This window comes from Bos indicus x Bos taurus, chromosome 4, assembly GCF_003369695.1.
Source record: "Bos indicus x Bos taurus breed Angus x Brahman F1 hybrid chromosome 4, Bos_hybrid_MaternalHap_v2.0, whole genome shotgun sequence".
Classification (NCBI taxonomy): Eukaryota; Metazoa; Chordata; class Mammalia; order Artiodactyla; family Bovidae; genus Bos; species Bos indicus x Bos taurus.
In genome coordinates, this window is record NC_040079.1 from 46,441,971 (window position 1) to 46,468,677 (window position 26,707).

General features: G+C 36.8%; 1 pseudogene; it reads left to right on the plus strand.

The window, feature by feature from the left end:
* The first annotated feature begins 751 nt into the window (after positions 1-751).
* Positions 752-26,707, plus strand: part of LOC113890904 — a 145,592-nt pseudogene continuing 119,636 nt past the window's right edge.

Genomic DNA, 26,707 nt, shown 5'->3' on the forward strand with positions numbered 1-26,707 from the left:
GAGAGAGCTTAGTGGTGAATGGACTTCCTCAGTTATACATATATTTCCACACTGGTGGAAAGACAGAGAATACTATAAAAATAAACTAATTCCATTTGTAGCTTTCTAGTTGTAGTGTGAGGTAGAATAATCAGTTTAGAATACAAGCTCTGAATCTGGCAGATGTGGGTTTGAATCCTGAATATTCTACCTGTTAGCTCTATAATATTGGGTAAACTATTTAATCTTAAAACACTATTTACACATATTTGAAAATAAGGTAGAAATATATGTCATTTATAGCTACCATCAGGATTAAACGACATAACATGGGAAATATGTGGTACACAGTCACATGGAAAACACTTCGTAAATTGTCACTATTAAATTATTATTCTCATTATTTATCATAAAAACAAACAGTCTTGAATATAATTAATAGACATTAGTGTTAATGTTCAGTAGCATCACTGACTCAATGGACATTAATCTGAGCAAACTCCGGGATATAGTGGAGGACAGAGGATCCTGGTATGCTACAAGCCGTGGGGTCTCAAAGAGCCAGACATGATTTTGCAACTGAACACCAACAACAGTAAAATAGGGTTTGCAATACATCTAAACCATCAAACTTATATGAGTCTTTAAGAAAATCTGGAAGCCTGTAATAAATTTTAGAAAGTTTGCCATCAAAATAGTAAAGATAAAGATAAGTCTGGTATTGAAATAAACACAAAAGGAGGACATTTTTTCTGTGTTGTTTAAAGGCATGATGGAGAGATTTACTGGGAACATCGATGTCAAGAACAAAACCCACAAAAAGGGAGGCACGTAAGTCCCCAAAACCTTCTCCCTGGGAGCTTTCCTTAGACTATGACAACAGAAGCAAGATTGTTTATCATAATGCTTGCTTTACAAAATATCCAATCTATTAAAGTTAATTTACTCATAATTTTTCCCAATGATACTCTCCTCAGAGGTGTAAAGAACTGGGACACTTATGAGATCACATGAATGGTTTTATACAACTATAATTAGCTCACTTCAGTGTTTCTTAAATTGCTGTCCCTGGGAAAAGAGTGCCACATAATATTAATCGGTGAGACACAGAAATTTTTGCAGTTATTTTCACTTACCCCTTTATATACTAATGTCAATAAGACTGTTTTAGACAGCATGGAGATCAAACCAGTTAGTCCTAAAGGAAATCAACCATGAATATTCATTTGAGGGACTAATGCTGAAACTGAAGCTCCAATGCACTTGATGCAAAGAGCCAACTCATTGGGAAAAACCCTGATGCTGGGAAAGACTGAGGGTAGGAGAAGAGGGTGATAGAGGATGAGAAGGTTGGATGGTATCACTGACTCAATGGACATGAGCTTGAGCAAACTCCAGGAGACAGTGAAGGATAGGGGAGCCGGGCATGCTACAGTTCATGGAGTGGCAAAATTATAAAAACTCATTTGATTACAAAATGAGTATTTTGGATAGCACATTCTATTAATTTTTCCAGGATATTTAGGTATAATTTACATACAACATTATATTAGTTTTAAGTGTATTACATAATGATTTGATATATATGTATAGTGAAATGATTACAGTAAGTTTAATTAATATCTAGCACCTCATATAGTTACAAATTCTTTTTTTGTTTGTTTTGATGAGAACTTGATTTACTCTCTTAGAAACTTTTAAATATTTGATACAACATTGTTAATGCTGAATAACATTTTAATGCTCTTAAAGAATCCTTGGGGAAGCATTGTTTGAGAGATACTGGTTTTGTTGTTAAAAGAAATCCTTTCAAACTAAGAAAATACAAAATGGTTATTCACTTGTGTTAAAATATGACGTGATATTTGTCAAGATATCTAGGGGGAAGAAATGAAGGAAGAAAAGAGTAATGGAAGGAAGAAATAGAATAAGGAAGGGAGAAAAGGAATGTGAGATGGGAAGAAGGAAGAAAAGGACAATGAAAGAATAAAGGAAAAAGTGAAAGAAGAAAATAGTTCTAATTGATTAAAAAGACAATATCTGCATTTAGAATAATCTTTTTTTTTTTAATTTGAAGCTCTGTGTGGAAAAGATTTATGAAGAATAATAGATTCAAGCCACTTCTATCTAATCAAACTCTAGATAATACTTTGAAAATACATAAATGATTCATAAAGATATTTTTAAACTTAGAAGCAGATAGCACTTTTGGTAAAGAAAATAGCAATCCACTCCAGTATTCTTGCCTGGGAATTTCCATAGACAGAGGGGCCTGGCCAGCCATAGTCCGTGGGGTTGTGAGTCAGATACGACTTAGTAACTACACTACCACTACTAGATAAAATTTCAGTTATAACTGCCTTTTGTTGACTACAGTTTCTACTGATTACCCAGGAATGATGGAAATAAGACAAATAAGCAAAGGTAAGGACAACACCAAATGACAGGAGAGCATTAGACTTAACTCACTTTTCCGTTTTCTACAAAAATGTATAATATCATTGCATTGGGCTGATTTTGTAACATTTTCTTGGCCATAGAGACAATGAATTGATAATGCTAAAGCCCTATTCTCTGCTGCCTCCTCCTTCCAAAAAAAAAAGAAAAAGAGTGTCTCAATTTAAAAGGTGACACAATCTAAATATAGTTTTTAAGTTAATACTGAACTCCTAACTTAGGCTTCAAGTGTTAAAATCACTAGAGGTGCTAATGGCCTCTGTGGGCAGCTGTGGCTTCACTGTTGGAGAAAATAAAAGGTGTTTGTAAATTAAAAGAATTAAGGAGTGTTTTTTTTTTTTTTCCAAACTGGAAGGAAAATTTATTTGATATCTATATTATAGTATACTGAATCAACAATTACACTGTATTTTCCTGGATTTTATTTTTGGCTCAAAAGTCACTTAGGGATTTGATTTTCATTCTATACCTAAGGCTTCCCTGGTGGCTCAGATGGTATAGAATCTGCCTGCAATGCTGGAGACCTTGGTTCAATCCTGGGTTGGGAAGATCCCCTGGAGAAAGGAAAGGCTACCCACTCCAATATTCTGGCCTGGAGAATTGCATGGACTCAGTCCATGGAGTCACAAAGAATAGGACATGACTGAGCGACATTCACTTTACTATACCTAAAGTGCAGTTGAAAAACAATAGGGTTAGATGGTATCTCAACAGTCACCTCCAATCCGAACTTAGAAGTCCTGCATATGATCATAAGATGAATTTCTAATAAAGCTTCAAACTGAATGTTTAAGGAAAAAAAACAAAAGAGAAGGAAGAGGACTAGAAAGATAGATTTTATATATATATATATATATACACACATACATATACACATATATTTCTTTTTCAAAATAGTTATCAATTGTAGGAAGTATATTCAAATTTGATAATACTTTTTTCTTTTCCCCCAGGAGTGATGTTGTCCACATGCTACAGACTAAAGTACATGGATATTAAGCTGATTCCAGAAGAATTGATATTATTAGAATGTCAAAATAATACATCATATGTTTAATGCTAAATAAGTTCTTATTTGCCATCACATTATCCATTGTCATTATCTTTGTAAGTCATTACAATATGTTACTTATGAGAAATATATATAATAAATGTTGGGATAAAATTCACTGTCCTATATTGATATAGAAGTTAATAATTTATACATCACTATGATAGTATGTTTCCTAGGTCAGAAAATGAGGGAGTGATTTCATAATTTTTTTTTTCTTTTTTTTTTTACATTTTATTTTATTTTTTAACTTTACAATATTGTATTGGTTTTGCCATATATCAACATGAATCTGCCTCAGGTATACATGTGTTCTCCATCCTCAACCCTCCTCCCTCCTCCCTCCCCGTACCATCCCGCTGGGTTGTCCCATTGCACCAGCCCCAAGCATCCAGTATCATGCATCGAACCTGGACTGGCAACTCATTTCATATATGATATTATACATGTTTCAATGCCATTCTCCCAAATCTCCCCATCCTCTCCCTCTCCCACAGAGTCCAAAAGACTGTTCTATACATCAGTGTCTTTTTGCTGTCTCATATACAGGGTTATAAGTCTTCAAAGTGGAATTAATAATGTTCATTCACTTTTACCCAAGTTTAGGGTCTGATCTGATCTGATCTGAGGGACATTATGCCAATTCTCCATAAATAGGCAAAACATTCTTTATTAAGAATTTTGAGGAAACCAAAACTGAAAAAGACAGCTGTTTCTCATTTTTCATTGCAGCACTATTTACAATAGCTAGAACATGGAAGCAACCTAGAGACCATCGACAGATGAATAGATAAAGGAGCCGTGGGACATATACACAATGGAATATTACTCAGCCATAAAAAGGAACATATTTGAGTCAGTTCTAATGAGGTAGATAAACTTAGAACCTATTATACAGAATGAAGTGAGTCAGAAAGAGAAAGATAAATATCATATTCTAACACATATATACAGAATCTAGAAGAATGATACGTCAAAAAGCAAGAGAGTTCCAGAAAAACATCTATTTCTGCTTTATTGACTATGCCAAAGCCTTTGACTGTGTGTATCACAATAAACTGTGGAAAATCCTGAAAGAGATGGGAATACCAGACCACCTGACTTGCCTCTTGAGAAATCTGTATGCAGGTAAGGAAGCAACAGTTAGAACTGGACATAGAACAACAGACTGGTTCCAAATAGGAAAAGGAGTACATCAAGGCTGTATACTGTCACCCTACTTATTTAACTTATATGCAGAGTACATCATGAGAAATGCTGGGCTGGAAGAAACACAAGCTGGAATCAAGATTGCCGGGAGAAATATCAATAACCTCAGATATGCAGATGACACCACCCTTATGGCAGAAAGTAAAGAGGAACTAAAGAGCCTTTTGATGAAAGTGAAAGAGGAGAGTGAAAAAGTTGGCTTAAAGCTCAACATTCAGAAAACTAAGATCATGGGATCCAGTCCCATCACTTCATGGCAAATAGATGGGGAAACAGTGGCTGACTTTTTTTTCTGGGCTCCAAAATCACTGCAGATGGTGACTGCAGCAATGAAATTAAAAGACGCTTACTCCTTGGAAGGAAAGTTATGACCAACTTAGATAACATATTAAAAAGCAGAGACATTGCTTTGCCAACAAAGGTCCATCTAGTCAAGGCTATGGTTTTTCCAGTAGTCATGTATGGATGTGAGAGTTGGACTAGACAGAAAGCTGAGCACCGAAAAATTAATGCTTTTGAACTGTGGTGTTGGAGAAGACTCTTGAGAGTCCCTTGGATTGCAAGGAGATCCAACCAGTCCATCCTAAAGGAGATCAGTGCTGGGTGTTCATTGCAAGGACTGATGTTGAAGCTGAAACTCCAATACTTTGGCCACCTGATGAGAAGACCTGACTCATTGGAAAAGAGCCTGATGCTTGGGAAAGATTGAGGGCAAGAGGAGAAGGGGAACAGAGGATGAGATAGTTGGATGGAATCACTGACTCAATGGACAGGGGTTTGGGTGGACTCCGAGAGTTGGTGACGGACAGGGAGGCCTGGTGTGCTGCGGTTCCTAGGGTCACAAAGAGTTAGACACGACTGAGTGACTGAACTGAACTGAACTGAAGAACTATTTACAGGGCAACAATGGAGAAACAGACATGGAGAATAGACTTATGGACATGGGGAGAGGAGAGGAGAGGGTGAGATGTATGGAAAGAATAACATGGAAACTTACATTACCATATATAAAATTGATAGCCAATAGGAATTTGCTATCTGGCTCAGGAAACTCAAACAGGGGCTCTGTATCAACCTAGAGGAGTAGGATGGGGAAGGAGATGGGAGAGAGGTTCAAAAGGGAAAGGATATATGTTTATCTATGGCCAATTCATGTTGAGGTTTGACAGAAAACACCAAAATTCTGTAAACCAATTATCCTTCAATAAAAAAAAATAAATTAAAAAAGAAGAATTTCCTATTCAGAAAAAAGAAAAGTGTTTAAATTAAAGCAAAACTTTTGTTTTTTAATTATTTTAATTCCAATTTTACTATCTTCAGTTTAATACTAATAAAATTATGAAAATTCTAATATTACCTTAGTCATTGTTTCATGTACATCAGTTTGTTCCAATAGGAGAATTGTTTTTAATATAAAATCATAGAATGTTGAGTTCACAACATCCAGGAAATATTCTGTGGGCTTCAGTGTCAAAGCTTAGCACCAAATTTAGTACGTATAGGTTTAAGAAGAGTGTTGACAGGGCTTTCTCTAGATGAATCCTGCTGGGTTTTAGAAATTGCTTGATTTCAGAAGTCATGCTGTGCTGCTAATCAGAGCAGAATTGCACAATATGCTTTCACAGGCGACAAAGGTCTCTCTGCACAGCTGTGGGAGTCAGTCCTCAGCTCTCAGGCAGAAATCACCTCTTCCCTTCCTGGTGAATACAAGTCTAGCCACGAGGCAAGCTCTACAGGAAAGGTGATTTGAATGCCACAAGGATATGGTATCTGGGCAGGACATTCAGTTTTGTCTAAGAGGACAAGTGAGCAGCAGAACCTGGAGACTGCAGTTTTTGTAAACAGAACAAACTATTTGGATTCTAGTCATCTCTCCATTACTTATTAGCTATGTGACTTTTGTTAATTTCACTGGCTTAGTCTCAGTCTCTTCAACTAGCAAATGGCAATAGTGATACGGGAAAGCAGCAAAACTAAGTGCTGTAAAGTGCTTACCATGGGCAAAGCATTCAGTTCAGAATCTAGCTCAACAGTATATAAATAATGACGATTTCAGGAGACAGACTCATCCAAAAGCCAACCAAAAGAAAAAAAAATACAGATTAAGTTTTTAATCTGTGATGTCTTTATTCTTTCATGTCATTGTCTTATAGCTCTTGTATTCATATAAAATATGGAATTTTTTTGCAATATTAGGTATGTTACAGTTTATAACCCTGTGTTATATAATGGCTATTGATAAGCTTAATGTGAATATCTCTCCATGAGTTTTGTACTAAAGTCCTAAATTGATCTTTGTGGCTGGAATTTTATTTTATAAAGGTTACTTCAACAACTTGGAAGTACATGTAAGGTTTTGAAACCACTGCAGAGCATATTTTTTAAGCATTCTCCAAGTTGTCACCACATATGGTTATTCATCACAAGGTCCCAGAGCATGTCAAATTTTATTAGTGTTATATGATGGAATATGACAGGGGAGACACTACTGAGCCTGATTTATTGCACACGTGCACACATACAAAGTGTAAACAAAGATTTCACAGGAAGTGCTGTCTCAAAGTGCAGCTGCCAAAATTATAGATCGTCTAAGCCAAATTAAACCAGAATAATTCATTATGAAGTAAAAATTCCTTCGGAAATATGTTGAACAATGGGATATTCTAAAGGGTAGTATCTGCCCTGGAATTACCATTATTTAAAAGCATCAAGATGAAGAGAAAATTAGTAGATATGAATATCACAGCATCATTTGGCCGCCCAAATACTCTTACATCACCACTCAGCTGGGCAGCTATCTTTATAGGAGATATTAGCTTGATTTAGACTTGACTATGAGTGCTCGTGAGTGTTCCCATGATTCTTTAGAAAGGATGACTGTTTGAGGAACATTGCAGATAAGTTATATTCTTAACCAACTTAAAGTTGGTTCTTAAACCTTCCCTAACCTGATGCAGGATTTTAAACCATGGATAAAGGCTTCTTATTTTACCCTGAATATTTTCCTGTTAAAGGATTACTGAGCAGAAACTATGTAAATATTTTATTTCATGTCAGTGAGCACAATTCTATACTGATAGTTAAAGATTTCAGAGATAAATGTTAGAAGAAAGTACTCATTTATGAAATATTATCAGATGTTGACTCATGAAGTTAGTGAAGATCACTAAAGGTTTGTAATAACAGGGGCTGCCATTGAATATATGCCTATTCTGTTCTGTGCTTTCCCTTCACCAGCTCTGTTCATTCTCCCAACTCTCTACAGCAATGTAATCTTATACCAGTTTTACATATGAAGAATCTGGGGCTCAGATTAATTAGGTAACATATCCAAGATTACAGAACTAGAAAGTGGTAAAGCCAGAATCTGTCCACCTTCAAAGCCGTTGCTCTATTTGTTCTGTTACATGAGCTCTTTGATCTATAAAGTTCTATACATTTCCAGTTGCTTATCTACTCTGAGCTTTAGTAGGTACTAGCCCAAGCTATCACCAGATTAATGTCAAAGATGAGGGTGGAATAAACTTGCAGATCTTAGTGGAGGACAGACTGACTAATGGACTTCACCTTTTCTCTGGCCAGCACTCACTAATGTCTTTTCCTGTACAAGGCAACACCCTCACAGTTGGGAATAAAAAGATGACTAAGCAAATCCATTGTTTTCAAGTCCTGGAAGCTTCTGGGACTCCATTCCCAGAAATAACTCTAAAGAAATGTACAGTAGAGTTCCATAGATTGTGTAGTTCTCTTGTTTAAAAGTTCCTCAAGAGATTCGGGTAATCAGCAAGTGTAAGGAACAAGCTCTGCATTATATTATAAATAAGGATTTTCTAAAAGTACTATGAAGTTCATAGCAAGAGGAGGTTGACCTTTGTTGGGGTCTTAGGTAAATGTGTCACAGAGAAGGGACATTTGAACAGACACTTAAAGAATCACTATTTATTTGCCAGCTGGAGAAAGACATATGTAAGGTTGTGAACAGGAATTTTAGTAGAGGAAAATCTTCTTCAAAGATATGGAGGATGAAAAGGTGGATTGAAGAAGAAAAGAAAAAAGTATAAGAGAATAATTTAAGAGAATTGTTTAGGGTCATGTTGGAAGATAACATAAATATAAACACTAATTCATTTACAAACAGGCATTTTAAGCAAGGGGAGAAGATTTATATTTATACTATTATTTTGGTGGCAGTTAGAAGAAGAAATAGAGTGCATGAGAATAGGACCAAGACAGTGGTTAGAAAGTCAGAGTAATAATTAAATTTAGGAAAGGTGAGAGCAGGAACTGATACATTGGTCCTGAGCAAAAGAAAGAGAAAATAATCCTAGAGGTGTTTCAGAAATGAAGCTGACAGAACTTGGCAGCAGAAAAGGATGGAGGGTTGAAGAGAGGATAGTAAAAGGTGACTGGGGCTTCCCTGGTGGCTCAGTTGGTAAAGAATCCATGTGCAATGCAGGAGACTGCCTGGATTCGTTCCCTGGGTCCAGAAGATCCCCTGGAGAAGGAAATGGCAACCCATGCCAGTATTCTCGCCTGGAGAATCCCATGGACAGAGGAGCCTGGCAGGCTACAGTCCATGGAGTCACAAAGAGTTGGACATGGCTGGGTGACTTAACAACAGGAGATTTTCAGCTTAGGATATTTTATGGAAGGCAGTACCTTTAACTTAAACATAATACTATATGAAGAATTGACGCTTTCAAATTGTGGTGCTGGAGAAGACTCTTGAGAGTCCCTTGGACTCAAGGTGATCAAACTAGTCAATCCTAAGTGAAATCAACCTGGAATATTCATTGGAAGGACTGATGCTAAAGCTGTCCAATGTTTTGGTCACTTGATGAAAAGAGTCAACTCATTGGTAAAGACCCCATTGCTGGGAAAGACTAAAGGCAAAAGAAGGGGACAGCATAGGATGAGATGGTTAGATAGTATCACTGACTCAATGGACATGAATTTGAGCAAACTCCAGGAGATAATAAAGGACAGGGGAGCTTGGCATGTTGCAGTCCATGTGGTCACAAAGAGTTGAATGTGACTTAAAAATGGAACAACAATATGATGATTTACTTTAAGGAGATAAGAAATCTAGTGACAAACATTTTTAAATTGAACAACTCTGGATAATTTAGCACATGTTTGAACCAGAGTCTGGATCTTATAAAGGAGTTTGAGGCTAAATCAAAGAAAATAATTTAAACTATATTCATCATGTAAGTTTGTTGAGATGTATTCCTTTTTGAAAGCTTAAGTTGGGGTTAGGATTTAATAAGATTCTTGCCTGGAGAATCCCAGGGACGGGGGAGCCTGGTGGGCTGCCGTCTATGGGGTTGCACAGAGTCAGACATGACTGAAGCAACTTAGCAGCAGCAGCAGTTGTCATAAAAACATCCTTATGACATTTTCAGAAATTAGTACATGTATTCCAAAATATTAAAATAATAGGTTAATTTCCACCAATTGTACTTTGTGCTGTTAGTCATTAAGCTAAGTATATTTGGCAAGTTCATCTAATTTACAGTATCAAATTTCAGTGTATTTTCTACTTTTGTTTCAATTAGTTATTCTCAGCCTCTTATGAAAGCAATTTTTCAAATTATATCTACTTTCCTGGCTCAGAGTCAAACTCACACCTGACCTGTGTTTTAGATTCTCTATATAACTGTGCACAAACAAAGGAGAAGACAGAAAATGTTTGAACCAGACACTAGAGAAAAATTTGGCCTTATGTGCCTCCCATCGATTTAGCTTATGAGCTTATTTGTAAAATGAGACACACCTGGGGAGTTGAGGGAAGCACAGTATGGTTAAGTCTAGGAAATGTTGATGTTCACGTCCACACAATCTGCTGTGTGATACCCTGTCACTTGTTCCTGTTGAAAGGTCAATGTCAATTCTGTAGTAAACTCAGGAGTAAGCCCTGGAGGTCATTACATGATTATAGAGCTATGCTTTTTACACTACATACTCTCTTTCAAATATAGCTTGTTGTACTTGGGAATCTTTGTTCACCAAACACCATGAATATTCTATTCCTCTCCACTGTATAATAACATTCACCTTCAGGGCTTTTCATGACTCAGAGAAAGATGACTGCCAAAGATAATTACTCCACTGTGATTAATGAATCCCCTTCAAAATTGCAGGCACCAGATTGGAAGTCTGATAACTTTTATAACATCAAAGAATACTATTATCAAAGACTTTATTCTTTGTCATTTTGTTGAAAAAAAAAATAATGTCCCATTACATTTTACTAGGTGACAATATGTTCATCAAAGAAATGTTTGAGTACATGTTTCACAGCTTATAAAAAGAGAAAATGACAGCTACAACAATCAAGAGCTTTCTCGCTAATCGTGGAGGAAAAGTGATAGTTGAGAAAGATAGACCACTAATTAGTTTAGGAGATCTTGACATTTCCTTTTTATTACACAGGATGTGTTAATTAATTTGTGTTTCAGATAACACTATTTGTGTTTTAAATGATTTGAAAGAATAAGAGGAATTTTGCAGTTAACTATGCTCAACCTAATTGTATCCCATGTATAGAGGTAGCTCCTCCAGGGCCTCCAAGTCATATTGTTCCTGTTTGTGTGTCCTTGGCTTAAATATAAAGAGCAACCCTAGCAGACGGCCTGTCACACATCGGTTTTGTTATGCCTCCCCTCCTACATCTGTGCCATTCTCAAGTACATGAGGGTGATTAAAATGCCTGGTTTGTGAGAAGAAAAGGAAACAGGAAGAAGGGTAAACTCCACAACTGTCTTTTCCTCTTTTCCTCAGTGTTTATCAGGCTCTGAATTACTCTTATTACAACAATAAGGTTTTCCCAGGTGGCACGAGAGGTAAAGAACCCTCCTGTCAATGCAAGGAGACAGAAGAGGCACAGGTCCCATCCCTGGGTTGGAAAGATCTCTTGGAAGAGGGCATGGCAACCCACTCCAGTATCCTTGCCTGGAGAATCCCATGGACAGAGGAGCCTGGCTGGCTTATAGTCCATAGGGTCTCAAAGAGTTGGACTTGACTGAAGTGACAACGCACACGCATCACACAACAATAAAATACCCAGTAACTGCCACTTTGGGGGGAAAAAGAAGGCAAGGCTAAATTACTTGAGCCTATTTTATCCTTGACAGGTGGAGACCTTCAGTCTTGATGTATGTAGATACCATCACTTACACCTCTCATATTTTTCAAACTCAGAGATAATGTCCAAAGGAAATGTATTTTAACATTGTCTAATGGAAGTGGTACAAAAGCAATCATTTAATTGAATTATAATAATAATAATAATATAATATATATGAAATATATAATATAATATATTAACAATATAATAACAACAAAACTACAGAGGAGGCAAGTTTCTACAACAACATAGAGATAAAGAAAAAAGAGTCAATGCTGAATATTCACTATGCATTCCTGGCATTTTTAAACTACCTTATCTCATTTTACTCTCACAGCCGTGTTCAGAAGGGTAAGTTATTATTCCCATTTTATAGCTGTGAAGTGGATAATCAGAAAGGACTGTAATATGACAAATTTACTCACCCAGAAAAGGTCTGCCAAGATATTAAAAACTGATTCTCCTATAGATGGCATACTGCATCTTTTCAAATAAATGTCATTTTTAATTTGTATTCATTCATTGCAAATTTTATATTAATTACCTCCAATTTACAGGCAAATAGAAATTTACAAAAATGAAGACATAATTCCTACCTGAAAGGAGATATAATCCAGAAGAGGGGATAAGACAAAAGTGTTATCACTGTCAGTGCTATAAATGAAGTAACACTAAAACTCAGCAAAGGAACACGTGCCAGGGAAATAAATTCTTCTTGTGAAAGAAGAGGTCAGGAAACTTCTTAGATACTGCAATGTTTATAGAAAATGCTGGGGTTGTGGGGGGCGGAGGAAAAGAAAGCAAGTGTTCATAATCAAAAAAGGCATTCTAGGAAAATCTATAGAATGAAAAATTATATAAAGACACAAGAGAGACTGTTATGTTTAGACATGTGCAGGGCATTCAGGATGGTTGAAGTAGCAATAATGAGACTGTGAGGTGGAGGGAGCACAGGAGAGGAAGGCTGGTGAGACCAAAAAGAGCCACGTAAAGAAACCCCCCCTATGCCAAGACATGATGCCATGACACAGAGATTTTATAGAAAATGGAGGAGAGAAGTGGCAGAGAACAAAATAGGTGTGTATTTTAGAAACCTTGGTGACAGAAAATTGGAAGGCAGATCAGAGGATGTGAGGCTGGAGGATGGAAGGCCAAGTAGGAAAGAGTCTGCAATGATTCGAGTGAGAGATGGTGAGATAGAAACAGAGGACAGAAACATGGGGCATTTGGCGAAGGGAGAACTCTGGGCTGACTTTTGTCTTTATGGTTGGGTGATCACATGGATGTGTCAGATTCATCCTACATGAAATACTGCAGAGCAGCCAGTTAGAGACATCAAAATAAAAGCCAAACAGTTCCACCCTCTTTCCTTTTGGGGATCCCTGTTGGTTTAAATACTTCTGGATGTTCAGTCTCCTGTCCTGCCTGTTCTTTCCTCACTTCTCCTCCAACCCTCATTCTACTCAGGCTGTTGTCTGGGCATCTGATTGGAGTCCTTCCCAAGATTCAAACAATAATACGATAAAAGGATTTACAGAGCACATGTAAGTTGCATGCTGGTGATAAAAAAAAATAAGAAAATACTTACAAAATAGTATACTTTTTAGTACACTTTTTAAGTTGTAGCATCGTTTTTTTTTTTTTTTTTTTTTTGCCTTCATGACTTTTTTATTGTGGTAAAATATTCATAACATGAAACTTACTATCAATCATTTATAAGTGTACAGTTCAGTGGTAGTAGGGCTTCCCAGGTGACTCAGTGGGAAAGAATCTGCCCACCAAAGCAGGAGACACAGTTTCGATCCTTGGGTTGGAAAGATCCCCTGGAGAAGGAAATGGCAACCGACTCTAGTATTCTTGCTTGAGAAATCCCATGGACAGAAGAGCCTGGTGGGTTACAGTCCATGGGGTCACAAAAGAGTCGGACATGACAAAATGACTAAACAACAACAATAATCAGTAGTATTAAGTATACTCATATTTTTGTGCAACTGTTACATCCATCCATCTCTGGAACTCGTTTCATTTTGCAAAACTAAGCCTATCGACTAAACAGTGCTCATGACGCCCTGGGCTCTCCCAGCCCTGGCAACCACTCTTCATTTTTCTTCCTCCCATCCCCCATCCTCTCTCCCTCCCATCCTTTACTTTTTCTTTTTGCTCTCTTTTCTCTCCCTGTTTTTCTTTTTCTTTCTTCCTCCCTCCTTCCCTCTTCCTTCCCTCCTTCCCTTTATCTTTCTTCCTTCACTTCCATCTTCCCTCCCTTCCCTCCATGCCACAGGCACTGGTAACCACCACTAAGCCTAAAGGGCATTATACTAAATTAAATAGGCCGGTTACAGAAAGAAAAATATTGTGTGATCACATTTATATGTGAGATAGATAAAATTTATATGTTACATAGAGATATAGTCAGACTCATCATAAAAGAGTAAGCTGGTAGATATTGAGGTCTCCTGAATTGCAGGCAGATTCTTTACTAACAGCTATGAGGGAAGCCTGGTAGATATCTAAAGATATTAAAATAGTTTATAATATTCATTTTAAAAGATCTTGTTATGGAAACCATGACATCAGAAAGAGATAGGTGGCACTCAAAGATGCAGAACAGGGTTTATTCAGCACTGGTGAGGGCCCAGTGGAGTCACCTCCAAAGGCTGAGCACCCTGACTTTGTTCTGGATATCTTTTATAAATGATATCTTCCCACTCAAACATCTTGGATCCCTCCCCTCACCAGGTAGCCCTACTTCCCATGGATGTAACCAGCAAGCAAGATTAGAGAAAGGAAGCAGTGATTGATAAGCAGCAGCTGTTTAAAACAAGATAACGGAAGGGAAAGCAAACAGTTATTACTTTAATTGAGGGCTTTGATCTTGCTCCTATCTCAATATGACATTTTAGTTTTTGTTGTTAATATCTTTGTATATACCTGTGCTGCTACTGCTACTGCTAAGTCGCTTCAGTTGTGTCCAACTCTGTGCTGACCCCATAGACGGCAGCCCACTAGGCTCCTCTGTCCCTGGGATTCTCCAGGCAAGAATACTGGAGTAGGTTGCCATTTCCTTCTCCAATGCATGAAAGTGAAAAGTGAAAAGTATATACCCATGGATGATACTAAAAATGCTTAAGGACAAAGGGACATGGGAAAGGCCAGTCAGAACAGATGGTCAGTGATCTACAACATGCCCCAGTCTTCACTCCCTACAGGTTCTTGCCATCTGAACATCAGTTGGCATAAGCTCAGTATATATACAAATATGTCTATCAGCAACACTTTAGTAATTTAGACTAAATTTTGGAACAAGAAAATATCAAGGTGAATTTAGTTTAGTTGATATTAACAGCAAGAAAATAAGTAAATATATCTTGTATTTTTAAATAGATAATTCTGTTTTTTTTTCTTGAAAGATTAAGGCATGTTTATGAAAAAAATCAAACAACAGAAAAGACAGTGAATAAAAATTTAAATGAAATAAAACTGAGAAATCAGTTCAGTTCAGTCGCTCAGTCCTGTCTGACTCTTTGCAGCCCCGTGGACTGTAGCACACCAGGCTTCCCTGTCCATCTCCAAGTCCTGGAGCTTGCTCAAACTCATATCCAAGTCAGTGATATCATCTAACCATCTCATCCTCTGTCATCCTCCTCTCCTCCTGCCTCCAATCTTTCCCAGCATCAGGGTCTTTTCCAATAAATCAATTCTTTGCATCAGGTGTCCAAAGTATTGGAGTTGCAGCTTCAGCATCAGTCCTTTCAATGAATATTCAGGACTGATTTCCTTTAGGATGGACTGGTTGGATCTCCTTGCAGTCCAAGGGACCCCCAAGAGTCTTCTCCAACACCACAGTGCAAAAGCAATAATTCCTCGGTGCCCAGCTTTCTTTCTAGTCCAACTCTCACATCCACACATGACTACTGGAAAAACCATAGCTTTGACTAGATGGACCTTTGTCGGCAAAGTAATGTCTCTGCTTTTTAATGTGCTATCTAGGTTGGTCATAGCTTTTCTTCCAAGGAGCAAGTGTCTTTTAATTTCATGGCTGCAGTTCACCATCTGCAGTGATTTTGGAGCCCAAGAAAATAAAGTCTCTCACACTTTCCATTGTTTCCCCATCTTTTTGCCATGAAGTGATAAGACCAGATGTCATGTTCTTAGTTTTATGAATGTTGAGTTGTAAACCAACTTTTTTACTCTCCTCTTTCACTTTCATCAAGAGGCTCTTTAGTTCTTCTTTGCTTTCTACCATAAGGGTGGTGTCATCTGTGTATCTCAGATTATTAATATTTCTCCTGGTAACCTTTATTCCAGCTTGTGCTTCTTCCAGCCCGGCATTTCACATGATATACTCTGCACATAAGTTAAATAAGCAGGGTGACAATAACAATGATCATTTAATAATGTATGACCATTATTTTTGACACCTCTTTTTCCATGTGTCTAGAATGTTCAACAGACTAAAAAAAACAAAAAATTAATTTTTAAATAAAAATGTCTTAATTTTGTTTAAATTTAGCAGAAGGAAAGGAAGTTCATTGAAACTTAAGAAACTGCTGAACTGTACACAAATGTTCTCTTAATAAGACCTATGAATTCCTAAAATATTTCCCTAAAGTAAGGGCAATTGGAAAACCAAATTTAAAATGTACTGTAATTTGAAACAGTATTATTTGACTCCTTGCTATGAAAGACAAAGTAATTAGTTCACTTATCTGAAATAAATCTGGGAAAACTCTAAACAAAATATCCAAATCCATATAAATATATATAATAAATCAATAAAAATAATGTAAACTATTTATAAATCAATATAAATAATAGTGTACCTTGTCCAGCAGCTTCCCAGGTGGGGTTAGTGGTAAAGAACTCACATGCCAACTCAGGAGAATTAAGAGACATGGTTTGATCCATGGGTCAGGAAGATCCCCTGAAGGAGGGCATGGCAACTCACTCCAGTATTCTTGCCTGGAGAAGCTCATGGGCAATGGAGCCTCATGGGCTATGGTCCATTGCGTCGTAGAGTTGGATATGACTGAAGTGACTTAGCATGCACACAGATACAAACATATGCATATTGTCCAATTGGGTTAATTCCAGGGACACCAGGATGATTTAACATTGATATTTCTATTAGTGTAATTCATATGTTAACATCTAAAAAAGAGAAAATTAAAAGGATTATCAAAATTAATGCCCCCAATTTTTCAATAATATCTAACACCTGTACCTGAAAAACAGGCAAACAAACCAACAAACAAAACCATATCTGCATACTGTGGTATAACCCTTACACAGTGTTCCTCCCTGGTGGTAGGTCTTCAACAGCAAATATGGCCCATGAATGTGGATTCTCCTGTACCTCCATCTACCCTGCCTAACAGTGCTCTGGATTTATAGCTCTAATCGGAGAGTCTTGAGACAGGCCTCTTGGGACTGTGCCACTTATTTTGAGGGAAATTGCTTTTCTCAGGAGGTAATAGGTTTGTTTAGATGCCCATTCTCTATTACAACTTGGTCTATATTCTAGAATACTTAAAAGAGTTTCACATTTTGTAGCAAATTCATTTACCATCTTGCAGCCAAAACCACATTCTGAATGATGAAGCTTAATGACAGTAATCATGAAAAACACCTGTGGTCTCCCTACTCAATGAAATAAGTTATTTTCTGTGAGTTCAGTTCCACTTTGGCATTAATTTGTTTCTTGAGAAGAGACCACAGGTGTTTTTAATAATTAAAACAATTTCTAAATCAAAGTATGTGTCTTACTATCATATAGGAATGGATAGATCAAGATGTCAGTGATAAGACTGGTGGTGGTTTAGTCATTAAGTCATGTCCAACTCTTTGAGCCTCCAAGGATTGTAGCCTGCCAGGATCCTCTGTCCATGGGATTCTTCAGGCAAGAATACTGGAGTGGGTTGCCATTTCCTTCTTCAGGGGATCTTCCCGACCCAAGAATAGAACCTGGGTCTCCTGCATTACAGGCAGATTCTTTACCTACTGATCTACCAGGGAATACCTATTATTAATAAAATAATACATTGGATCAAAAAATAATACAGCAAAATCTCAATGTAGTCTTTACTAGGAATGGAGAAGTTTCAAGGGTCAAAAAAATACCATCTTTTGCTTTCCCCCACTTCTCACATAAACACCAAATGTAGTATTCCAAATTTCAGATGTGGTGGTGGCTGGGAAGGGAGACATTCAATTGAGTCTTCTGTGTTTAATTTAATCATTTTGAAAAATGGATCAAACTAAACATTATTTTTTTCACAATCTGATAATTTTATGTCCATATCTCTTTTATCTTTTTCTTTTCTTTCTGAAATGTCCACTCTAGTATACTCTGCAACAGTTATTCTAGTTCTAATATACTAATTTTAGTTTAATCTTTAATAACCTATCCTTCTCTTTTTAGTCTAACACTCCTTAAAGTCCCAATTTCTCACCTGCTTAAAGTGTGTACCAGCTTCATAAGTAGAATAGAAACTCACAGAATAATATTTAAGGACATCACAATATTGAGACAACATCCAAAGAGCCTACTATGTACTCCAGGAAAGATTAGCCCCTCAGAAAGCCTGAGCTAGTTCTCCTTCCTCCTGCCTTTTCCAGAATATTGCTTACACTTTTTCTTGACTCTGAGCTTTCCCATTTTGTCCGTGGGGATAAGCACTTAACTTCTCAACTCCATCTCTTGACAGTTACTTAGCAGTGACTCAACATAGAAATATCACTTTAGAAATGAAAGAGCTATTAGAAGATCTATGATCTCTATAGCTCTTATATCTTTTAAACAATCTTAAAATCCTCACACTTTCCAGATAAAGTGAGATACAGAGACATTAAGTTATGTACCTAACAGCAGAGATTTAACTTTTGCAAAAAGTGGGATTACAGGTCAGGCCAACAGATTCCTAGCTGTGTGCTTCTCTAGTTTTCCTGTGTTCCCTAGATTTTCTCAATAAGAATGCATTTGCATATACATTTGTAGCTCCCTGGGCCCTACCGCATAATCACTGAATCAGGTTTTCCAGAGAGACAGTGACCTACCATATTCAAAATATTTAATAATCATTCTGGCACAGATATGGACCATTCAGAATGGAGCCAAATCTGGTCCAGTTGTCAACAATGGATGTTTTGAAGTGGTGTTTAGTAGATAAACATCAGTGCTGACTTCATATGATGTTGAAAACTCCTGAATAAACCCTTGGCTCCTGCCAGGATGTGTTTCAAAAAGGGGTCTACTGTTTGCTTCCTTGGGCTGGGATTGCATGAGTTTTCAGAAGGATGGAATCTCTAAGATTAAGCACTTACAATGAAAATAGAATTCAGGATTTTTCTCACTACATGTTAAGTGATAAAACTCTTATCTCAGGTTTTAGATAATGACTATTTTGACATTAAGATTTGAAAAGTGCCTTACCATTTTTACAATAGCTGAGAAGACAAAAATTACCACCTCTGTATATTCACTCACTACATATTATTTACAAAGAAACAAAATAATAATTCCCTTGTTAAGTTATTAACAGTACTAGCTAACACCAGGTAACTATAATTACCTTGAATGGAATGACAACTTTGTATATATTGTATAATTGTATACAATTTGTATAATTATATATATATATGATTGAAATTCTTGATCAAGCTTTTGTAACTTTAGAATGGATCACACTAGCAAAGATAAGACAGGTAAGTTCATGACTGGCAGTTCAAATTCTGTTCTTTTGTACATGTTTTCCTAGGAAGCCCTTGGGAAATTGATTTAAAATACTGAATGGGAATTCAGTGAAAAGATACTAAAATTTTACAATGGACAAATAAGATATGACCCATCCCGGGGAACAAAATGAAAGGTTCATGCAGTAGGGTCACTGACTCTGACTTCAATTTCAGCTCAGTGGTAATCTTCTCGTGCCTTCTTCTATTAAGTGACAGGATAAGGAGTCAGAAGCAGAAAATCAGCCTAAGTCTCCAGGGCAGAAACTCAGTTTCTAAAGAAGCCCTGGGAGTGACTTAGAAAGAGCAACATAATTCTCATAGGTATCCATCGACTTGATTGTTTATGGCTGGCTTGTTCCTTTTTTTTAAAGGCAGCAATAGAGACAAAGGGAGTGAAACTTAAAATATATATATATATATATATTCTTCAGAGAATAGAAAAAAACTGAAGTGAGTTCACATAAGGGACTACTGAGCAGATGCAGTCAATGCCACATAATTTATTAGATTCTGCTAAGTATTTTCTATCTGACAAAATGGCCTGTGTTATGTGATTATCAAAAGTTCTATTCACAAACCTCTTGAGTTTCTGCATTTCAGTAGCAGATGTTGGGAAGGGGGGTGAGTAGGTAAATCAACTTCTTTTGATTTCTTTAGAGAAAATACTGATTTAATTTCCAAATTAGTTTTTATTTTACTCAGCAAGATACTGATACTAATATTATAAAATAGATAAAATTATTTTGGAATTGCTTCAGTAATATAATCCTCGTTTTTCTTTGTTTATAGTAGACAGAGTTAAAAGTAAAAGTAAGATTGAATCTTACAAGAAAATGAGCATCTTGCCTATTTCTTTTCTCTTTCTTGCTCCTATACTCATATTTGTGGTTTGTCTGCTAGAAGTATCTGGAAGCCGTCTACTTATACTATGAATGCTGGGAAAACTTTTACGAGCAACTAATACAACTGAATTATAATCAATCAGTAAAATAACTAACAATCTGTTGAAAAAGGACTATCTGTGAGGTGCCCTGCTATGTATTTTACAAGAAGTAGTTTAACTAACCATTTATAAAATCCTCTGATATAGACATTACATCCTACTTGAAAGCTTGGAAAATGCAAATTTACAGAGGTTAAGTGATTTGTTCAAGGTTATAGGTATTGAATAGGAAAAGGTATACGTGAAGGCTGTATATTGTCACTCTGCCTATTTAACTTATATGCAGAGTACATCATGAGGAACGCTGGGCTGGAAGAAGCACAAGCTGGAATCAAGATTGCCAGGAGAAATATCAGTAGTGTCAGATATGCAGATGACACCACCCTTATGGCAGAAAGTGAAGAGGAACTAAAAAGCCTCTTGATAAAAGTGAAAGAGGAGAGTGAAAAAGTTGGCTTAAAGCTCAACATTCATAAAACTAAGATCATGGCATCTAGTCAAATAACTTCATGGGAAATAGATGGGGAAACAGTGTCAGACTTTACTTTTCTGGGCTCCAAAATCACTGCAAATGGTGACTACAGCCATGAAATTAAAAGACACTTAGTCCTTGGAAGGAAAGTTATGACCAACCTAGATAGCATATTGAAAAGCAGAGACATTACGTTGCCAACAAAAGTCCATCTAGCTAAGGCTATGGTTTTTCCAGTGGTCACCTATGGATGTGAGAGTTGGACTGTGAAGAAAGCCGAGCACCGAAGAATTGATGCTTTTGCCCTGTGGTGTTGGAGAAGAGTCTTGAGAGTCCCTTGGACTGCAAGGAGATCCAACCAGTCCATTCTAAAGGAGATCAGTCCTTCTTTGGAAGGACCAATGCTAAAGCTGAAACTCTAATACTTTGGCCACCTCATGCAAAGAGTTGACTCACTGGAAAAGACTCTGATGCTGGGAGGGATTGGGGGCAGGAGGAGAAGGGGACGACAAAGGATGAGATGGCTGGATGGCATCATGACTCGATGGACATGAGTTTGAGTGATCTCCAGGAGTTGGTGATGGACAGGGAGGCCTGGCGTGCTGCAATTCATGGGGTGGCAAGGAGTCGCACACGACTAAGCAACTGAGCTGATAGGTATTGAAAGTAGCAGAGCTGCAATATGAACTCATGTCAGCCACACTCCCGAACACCTCCACTCTGTGGTATATTTCCTCTCATTATATGCATGCAAATCATGTTAAGTGTTAGTTACTACATTCAAGAACCAAAAAAAAAAAATGCTGTTTAATTCAACATGACAATTATTTTGACCTTTTCCCTCATGAATATTAGATCATTTTTTATATCACCTGCTAATATTTGCTAATGGGAAAACAAACACAGGTGCAAGATGAGAAATGGAACCATTATCATTCTATAATTGATAATTAAACCAATGAAAATGGTCTTTGCTCCCCAATGTCTGGGTTAGAGATTCAGCTGGTGATTGGTCAGAGGATGGAAGCATATACATGGTCTGCCTAAAACATGATAAAATTTCTTTTAGGACTACTTGTAGAATCACATTTTAGTCATGGATTTCTTTACATTTTACATGTTCATGTATCAACACTTTCAGGATGTGACTTATCTTTAACACTTTTAATTTACACACAGTTCATTTTATCCTGGTTCATCTGAGCCACAGAATACCTGTTTGTCCCAATTAGTTATCTTTGCTATTCTGATTTCCTTAGCTTAAAACATGTGCAGGAATTACTTCTGAAATATTTTAAGGTGTATCAATTTGAGAACTGTATACTTATATGGAAGATAATAGGAAGAAAAAAATATTGTCTGTTAATATCTGAATGACTTTATTTCCATATGTCTACAAGACATCTATGGGAAAACTACCTCCAGATTGTCAATTAAGCTCACTGTTGGATTTTAAATTTAACACAATTTATAGGCCCATAATTTCAATACAAGCGCTCTTAGAAATTCTTGATTGGCAGTTTCTATTGCCATGTTCATTATCCCCACATTTAGATAAATGTCATATCCTAATATATTTATAAGTAATTCTGTAGTTTCATGGGTACATTATTGCATCCTACAAAATGGGCTAATGTTATAAGGTCGTTTTTTTGTCTCATTATTGATAAATGTTCATTGATTTTTTTCTATCTTCTTTTGAGTCATGTTTAAATTTACAAAAAAGTGGATCCCATCAATATCTTTGACCATGTACTAATGTTTACAGATGTTCTATTTTTACCATAGAAAATAGAATGGCAAAAATAGAACATCTATATCTATCTCATCTCACACGCTAGTAATGCTCAAAATCCTCCAAGCCAGGCTTCAGCAATACGTGAACCGTGAACTTCCAGATGTTCAAGCTGGTTTTAGAAAAGGCAGAGGAACCAGAGATCAAATTGCCAACATCCGCTGGATCATAGACAAAGCAAGAGAGTTACAGAAAAACATCTATTTCTGTTTATTGACTATGCCAAAGCCTTTAACTGTGTGGATCACAATAAACTGTGGAAAATTCTGAAAGAGATTGGAATACCAGACCACCTGACCTGCCTCTTGAGAAACCTATATGCAGGTCAGGAAGCAACAGTTAGAACAGGACATGGAACAACAGACTGGTTCCAAATAGGAAAAGGAGTACGTCAAGGCTGTATACTGTCACCCTGCTTATTTAACTTACATGCAGAGTACATCATGAGAAACGCTGGGCTGGAAGAAGCACAAGCTGGAATCAAGATTGCTGGGAGAAATATCAATAACCTCAGATATGCAGATGACATCAACCCTTATGGCAGAAAGTGAAGAGGAACTCAAAAGCCTCTTGATGAAAGTGAAAGTGGAGAGTGAAAAAGTTGGCTTAAAGCTCAACATTCAGAAAACGAAGATCATGGCATCTGGTCCCATCACTTCATGGGAAATAGATGGGGAAACAGTGGAAACAGTGTCAGACTTTATTTTTGGGGGCTCCAAAATCACTGCAGATGGTGACTGCAGCCATGAAATTAAAAGATGCTTACTCCTTGGAAGGAAAGTCATGACCAACCTAGATAGCATATTCAAAAGCAGAGACATTACTTTGCCAACAAAGGTCTGTTTAGTCAAGCTATGGTTTTTCCAGTGGTCGTGTATGGATGTGAGAGTTGGACTGTGAAGAAAGCTGAGCGCCGAAGAATGGATGCTTTTGTACTGTGGTGTTGGAGAAGACTCTAGAGAGTCCCTTGGACTGCAAAGAGATCCAACCAGTCCATTCTAAAGGAGATCAGCCCAGGGTGTTCTTTGGAAGGAATGATGTTAAAGCTTAAACTCCAGTACTTTGGCCCCCTATGTGAAGAGTTGACTCATTGGAAAAGTCTCTGATGCTGGGAGGGATTGGGGGCAGGAGGAGAAGGGGACAACAGAGGATGAGATGGCTGGATGGCATCACCGACTCGATGGACGTGAGTCTGAGTGAACTCCAGGAGTTGGTGATGGACAAAGAAGCCTGGTGTGCTGCAATTCATAGGGTTGCAAAATGTCAGACAAGACTGAGCAACTGAACTGAACTGAACTGATGGTAAAAATGTGTCTAAGGGGTGATAGTTTAATGCTTCCCTGTTGGAAGATAATGAGTTTATATGTCATTTGGAACCTCAATGTTCTCTTTATTTGGACACTGATTCAGAACATGCTGAAGATCCCAATTCATTTTGGTATCATGCCAAAAACTTTTTGAGAATGGCTAATGCAGCGCAGAATTCAGGAAGTAAATAGAAAATATGTCTGATTTTTGTGACTTTAAATTTAGAAGATTAAGGAACAGATTTTTTTTTTTTAATTTCCTAAACTAAGCTTTACAGAACTAACTAAAAATTAAAAAAAAAAAAAAAAAAAAGAGAGCGAGAGAGAGAGAGGATTTATCCTCTGGGTTAGTACACTGAACCAGAATCCATTGTAACAAATGATTCCAAGTAACCTAGGCAAGGAAGTACATTGCATTTGTCATACTTGCTCACTAACATGGAACAGCGGATCTGGCCCACAGTGGGAAATAAGTATATTTTTATGGAATGAATCGATTAATATACCAAAGTGATCATAATTTGTTATTTTCTTTAGGGTTCTAATTGTTTTATAAGGTATAAACCACTCTTTAAATCAAAATCTGATGGTTTTAAAGGCTGACATTTGAACAGATATTTGTATAACCATATTCATTGCTTCATTTTTCACAATAGCCCAAAAGGTGGATGCAACCCAAATGTTTACTTATGAATAAATGAACAAAATTAATATATACATACAAGTAATATTATTCAGGCTTAACAAGGAATTAAATTCTGATACATGCTACAACACACATGATCCTTGAAAGCATGACAAGTGAAAGAAGTCAGACAAAATGACAAATATTGCATGATTTCACTGAAATGAGCTATCTACATAGTCAAATGGATACAGACATAAGATAGAATAGTAATTACCAGAATCTGGAGTTAGGGTGGATGAGAAATTATTATTTGTTGGTGTATCATTTCAGTTTGAGATTCGAGATTCCCTGGTCGCTCAGACAGTAAAAATCTGCCTGCAATGCAAGAGACCTAGGTTTGATCCCTGGATTAGGAAGATGCCCTGGAGAAGAGAATGGCAGCCCACTCCAGTATTCTTGCCTGGAGAATTCCCATGGACAGAGAAGCCTGGCGGGCTACAGTCCATGGGTTTCAAAGCGTCGTACACAACTGAGTGACTAACACTTTCACTTTTCATTTCAGTTTGGGATGATGATGATAAAGTTTTGGAAATGAGTTGTAATGACTGTACAACAATGTGAATGAACTTAGCGTTACTTAATTGTACCCTCAAAAATATTACATGCAAGTATCAAAAAAAAGACAGCTAGTGCTGGTGAGGATGTGGAGAAATTGAAACACGAACAATGTTGGTGGGAATGCAAAATGCACATTCATTCTGGAAAGCAGCATGAAAGTTCTTCAAAAAGTTATTATATGATCCAGCAATTATACTTCTGGGTATTTATCCAGAATAATTGAAATCAGGATCTTGAATAAATATATGCATTGACATGCTCATTATAGCATTATTCATTTTAGCTAAGATACAGAAACAACATAAATGTCTATCAACAGATACATGGATAAAGAAAATATGGTATATATATATACAGTTGGATATTCTTCTTGGGTCTTAGAAAAAAAAGAGAATTCTGCAATATGCAACAACATGAATGAATTTTAAGGATATTATGTTAAGTGAAATAAGCCCACAGAAAGAAAAACACTTTTATTTAAATCTTTGATTCCCCTCATATGAAGAAATAAAAGTGAAACTGTTAATTACTTAGTTATGTCCAACTCTTTGTGACCCCATGGACTTTAGTCCACCAGGCTCTTCTGTCCATGGGAATTCTCCAGGCAAGAGTACTGAGGTTGCCATTCCCTTCTCCAGGGGATGTTCCCAACCCAGGAACTGAACCCACGTATCCTGCACTGCAGACAGATTCTTTACCATCTGAGCCACCAGATAAGTCCTCCCATTATATGGGGTATCTAAAATAGTCAAATTCATAGAATCAGAATGGTGATTTCAAGAGGCTAGAGTAGCTTTAGTTGCTGCAAAGAAGATCAAAGATCCTGTGTGCTGCAACTAAGTCCCAGAGCCGACAAATAAATAAATATATATATATATATATATATATATATATTTATACACACACACACACACACACATTAAAAGAGGCTAGAGGAAAGTGGAAATAGGGAGTTACTAATCAGTGGGCATAAAATTTCAGTTATGTATGATGAGTAAATTCTAGAGATCTGCTGTATAATCATTGTGCCAATAATCAACAACACTAATGTACACTTAAAAATTAAGAGGCTAGTTCTCATGTTATAGTCACAATAAAGTAAAAAAGAATGGGTTAAGAATGTATAATAGTTTAGAGTGCATAATCTCTCTTGGGTACAGAGAGACTAAAATTTATACAAAAAATTTAAAGGTATTAAAAAGTTAAAATTATTCTGTGTGGTTTTTTATCATAATGAAAAATAGTATAAAGACAAACAGAAGAAAATACCATTCCTACCTGGTGAAACAAATGTGGTTAAGTACTCTTTTAGCAAAATATTAACCAGGCCACACAAAATACAAAAAAGGTCAAAGTACCCTTACTTAAAGGAAATATCAAAATGC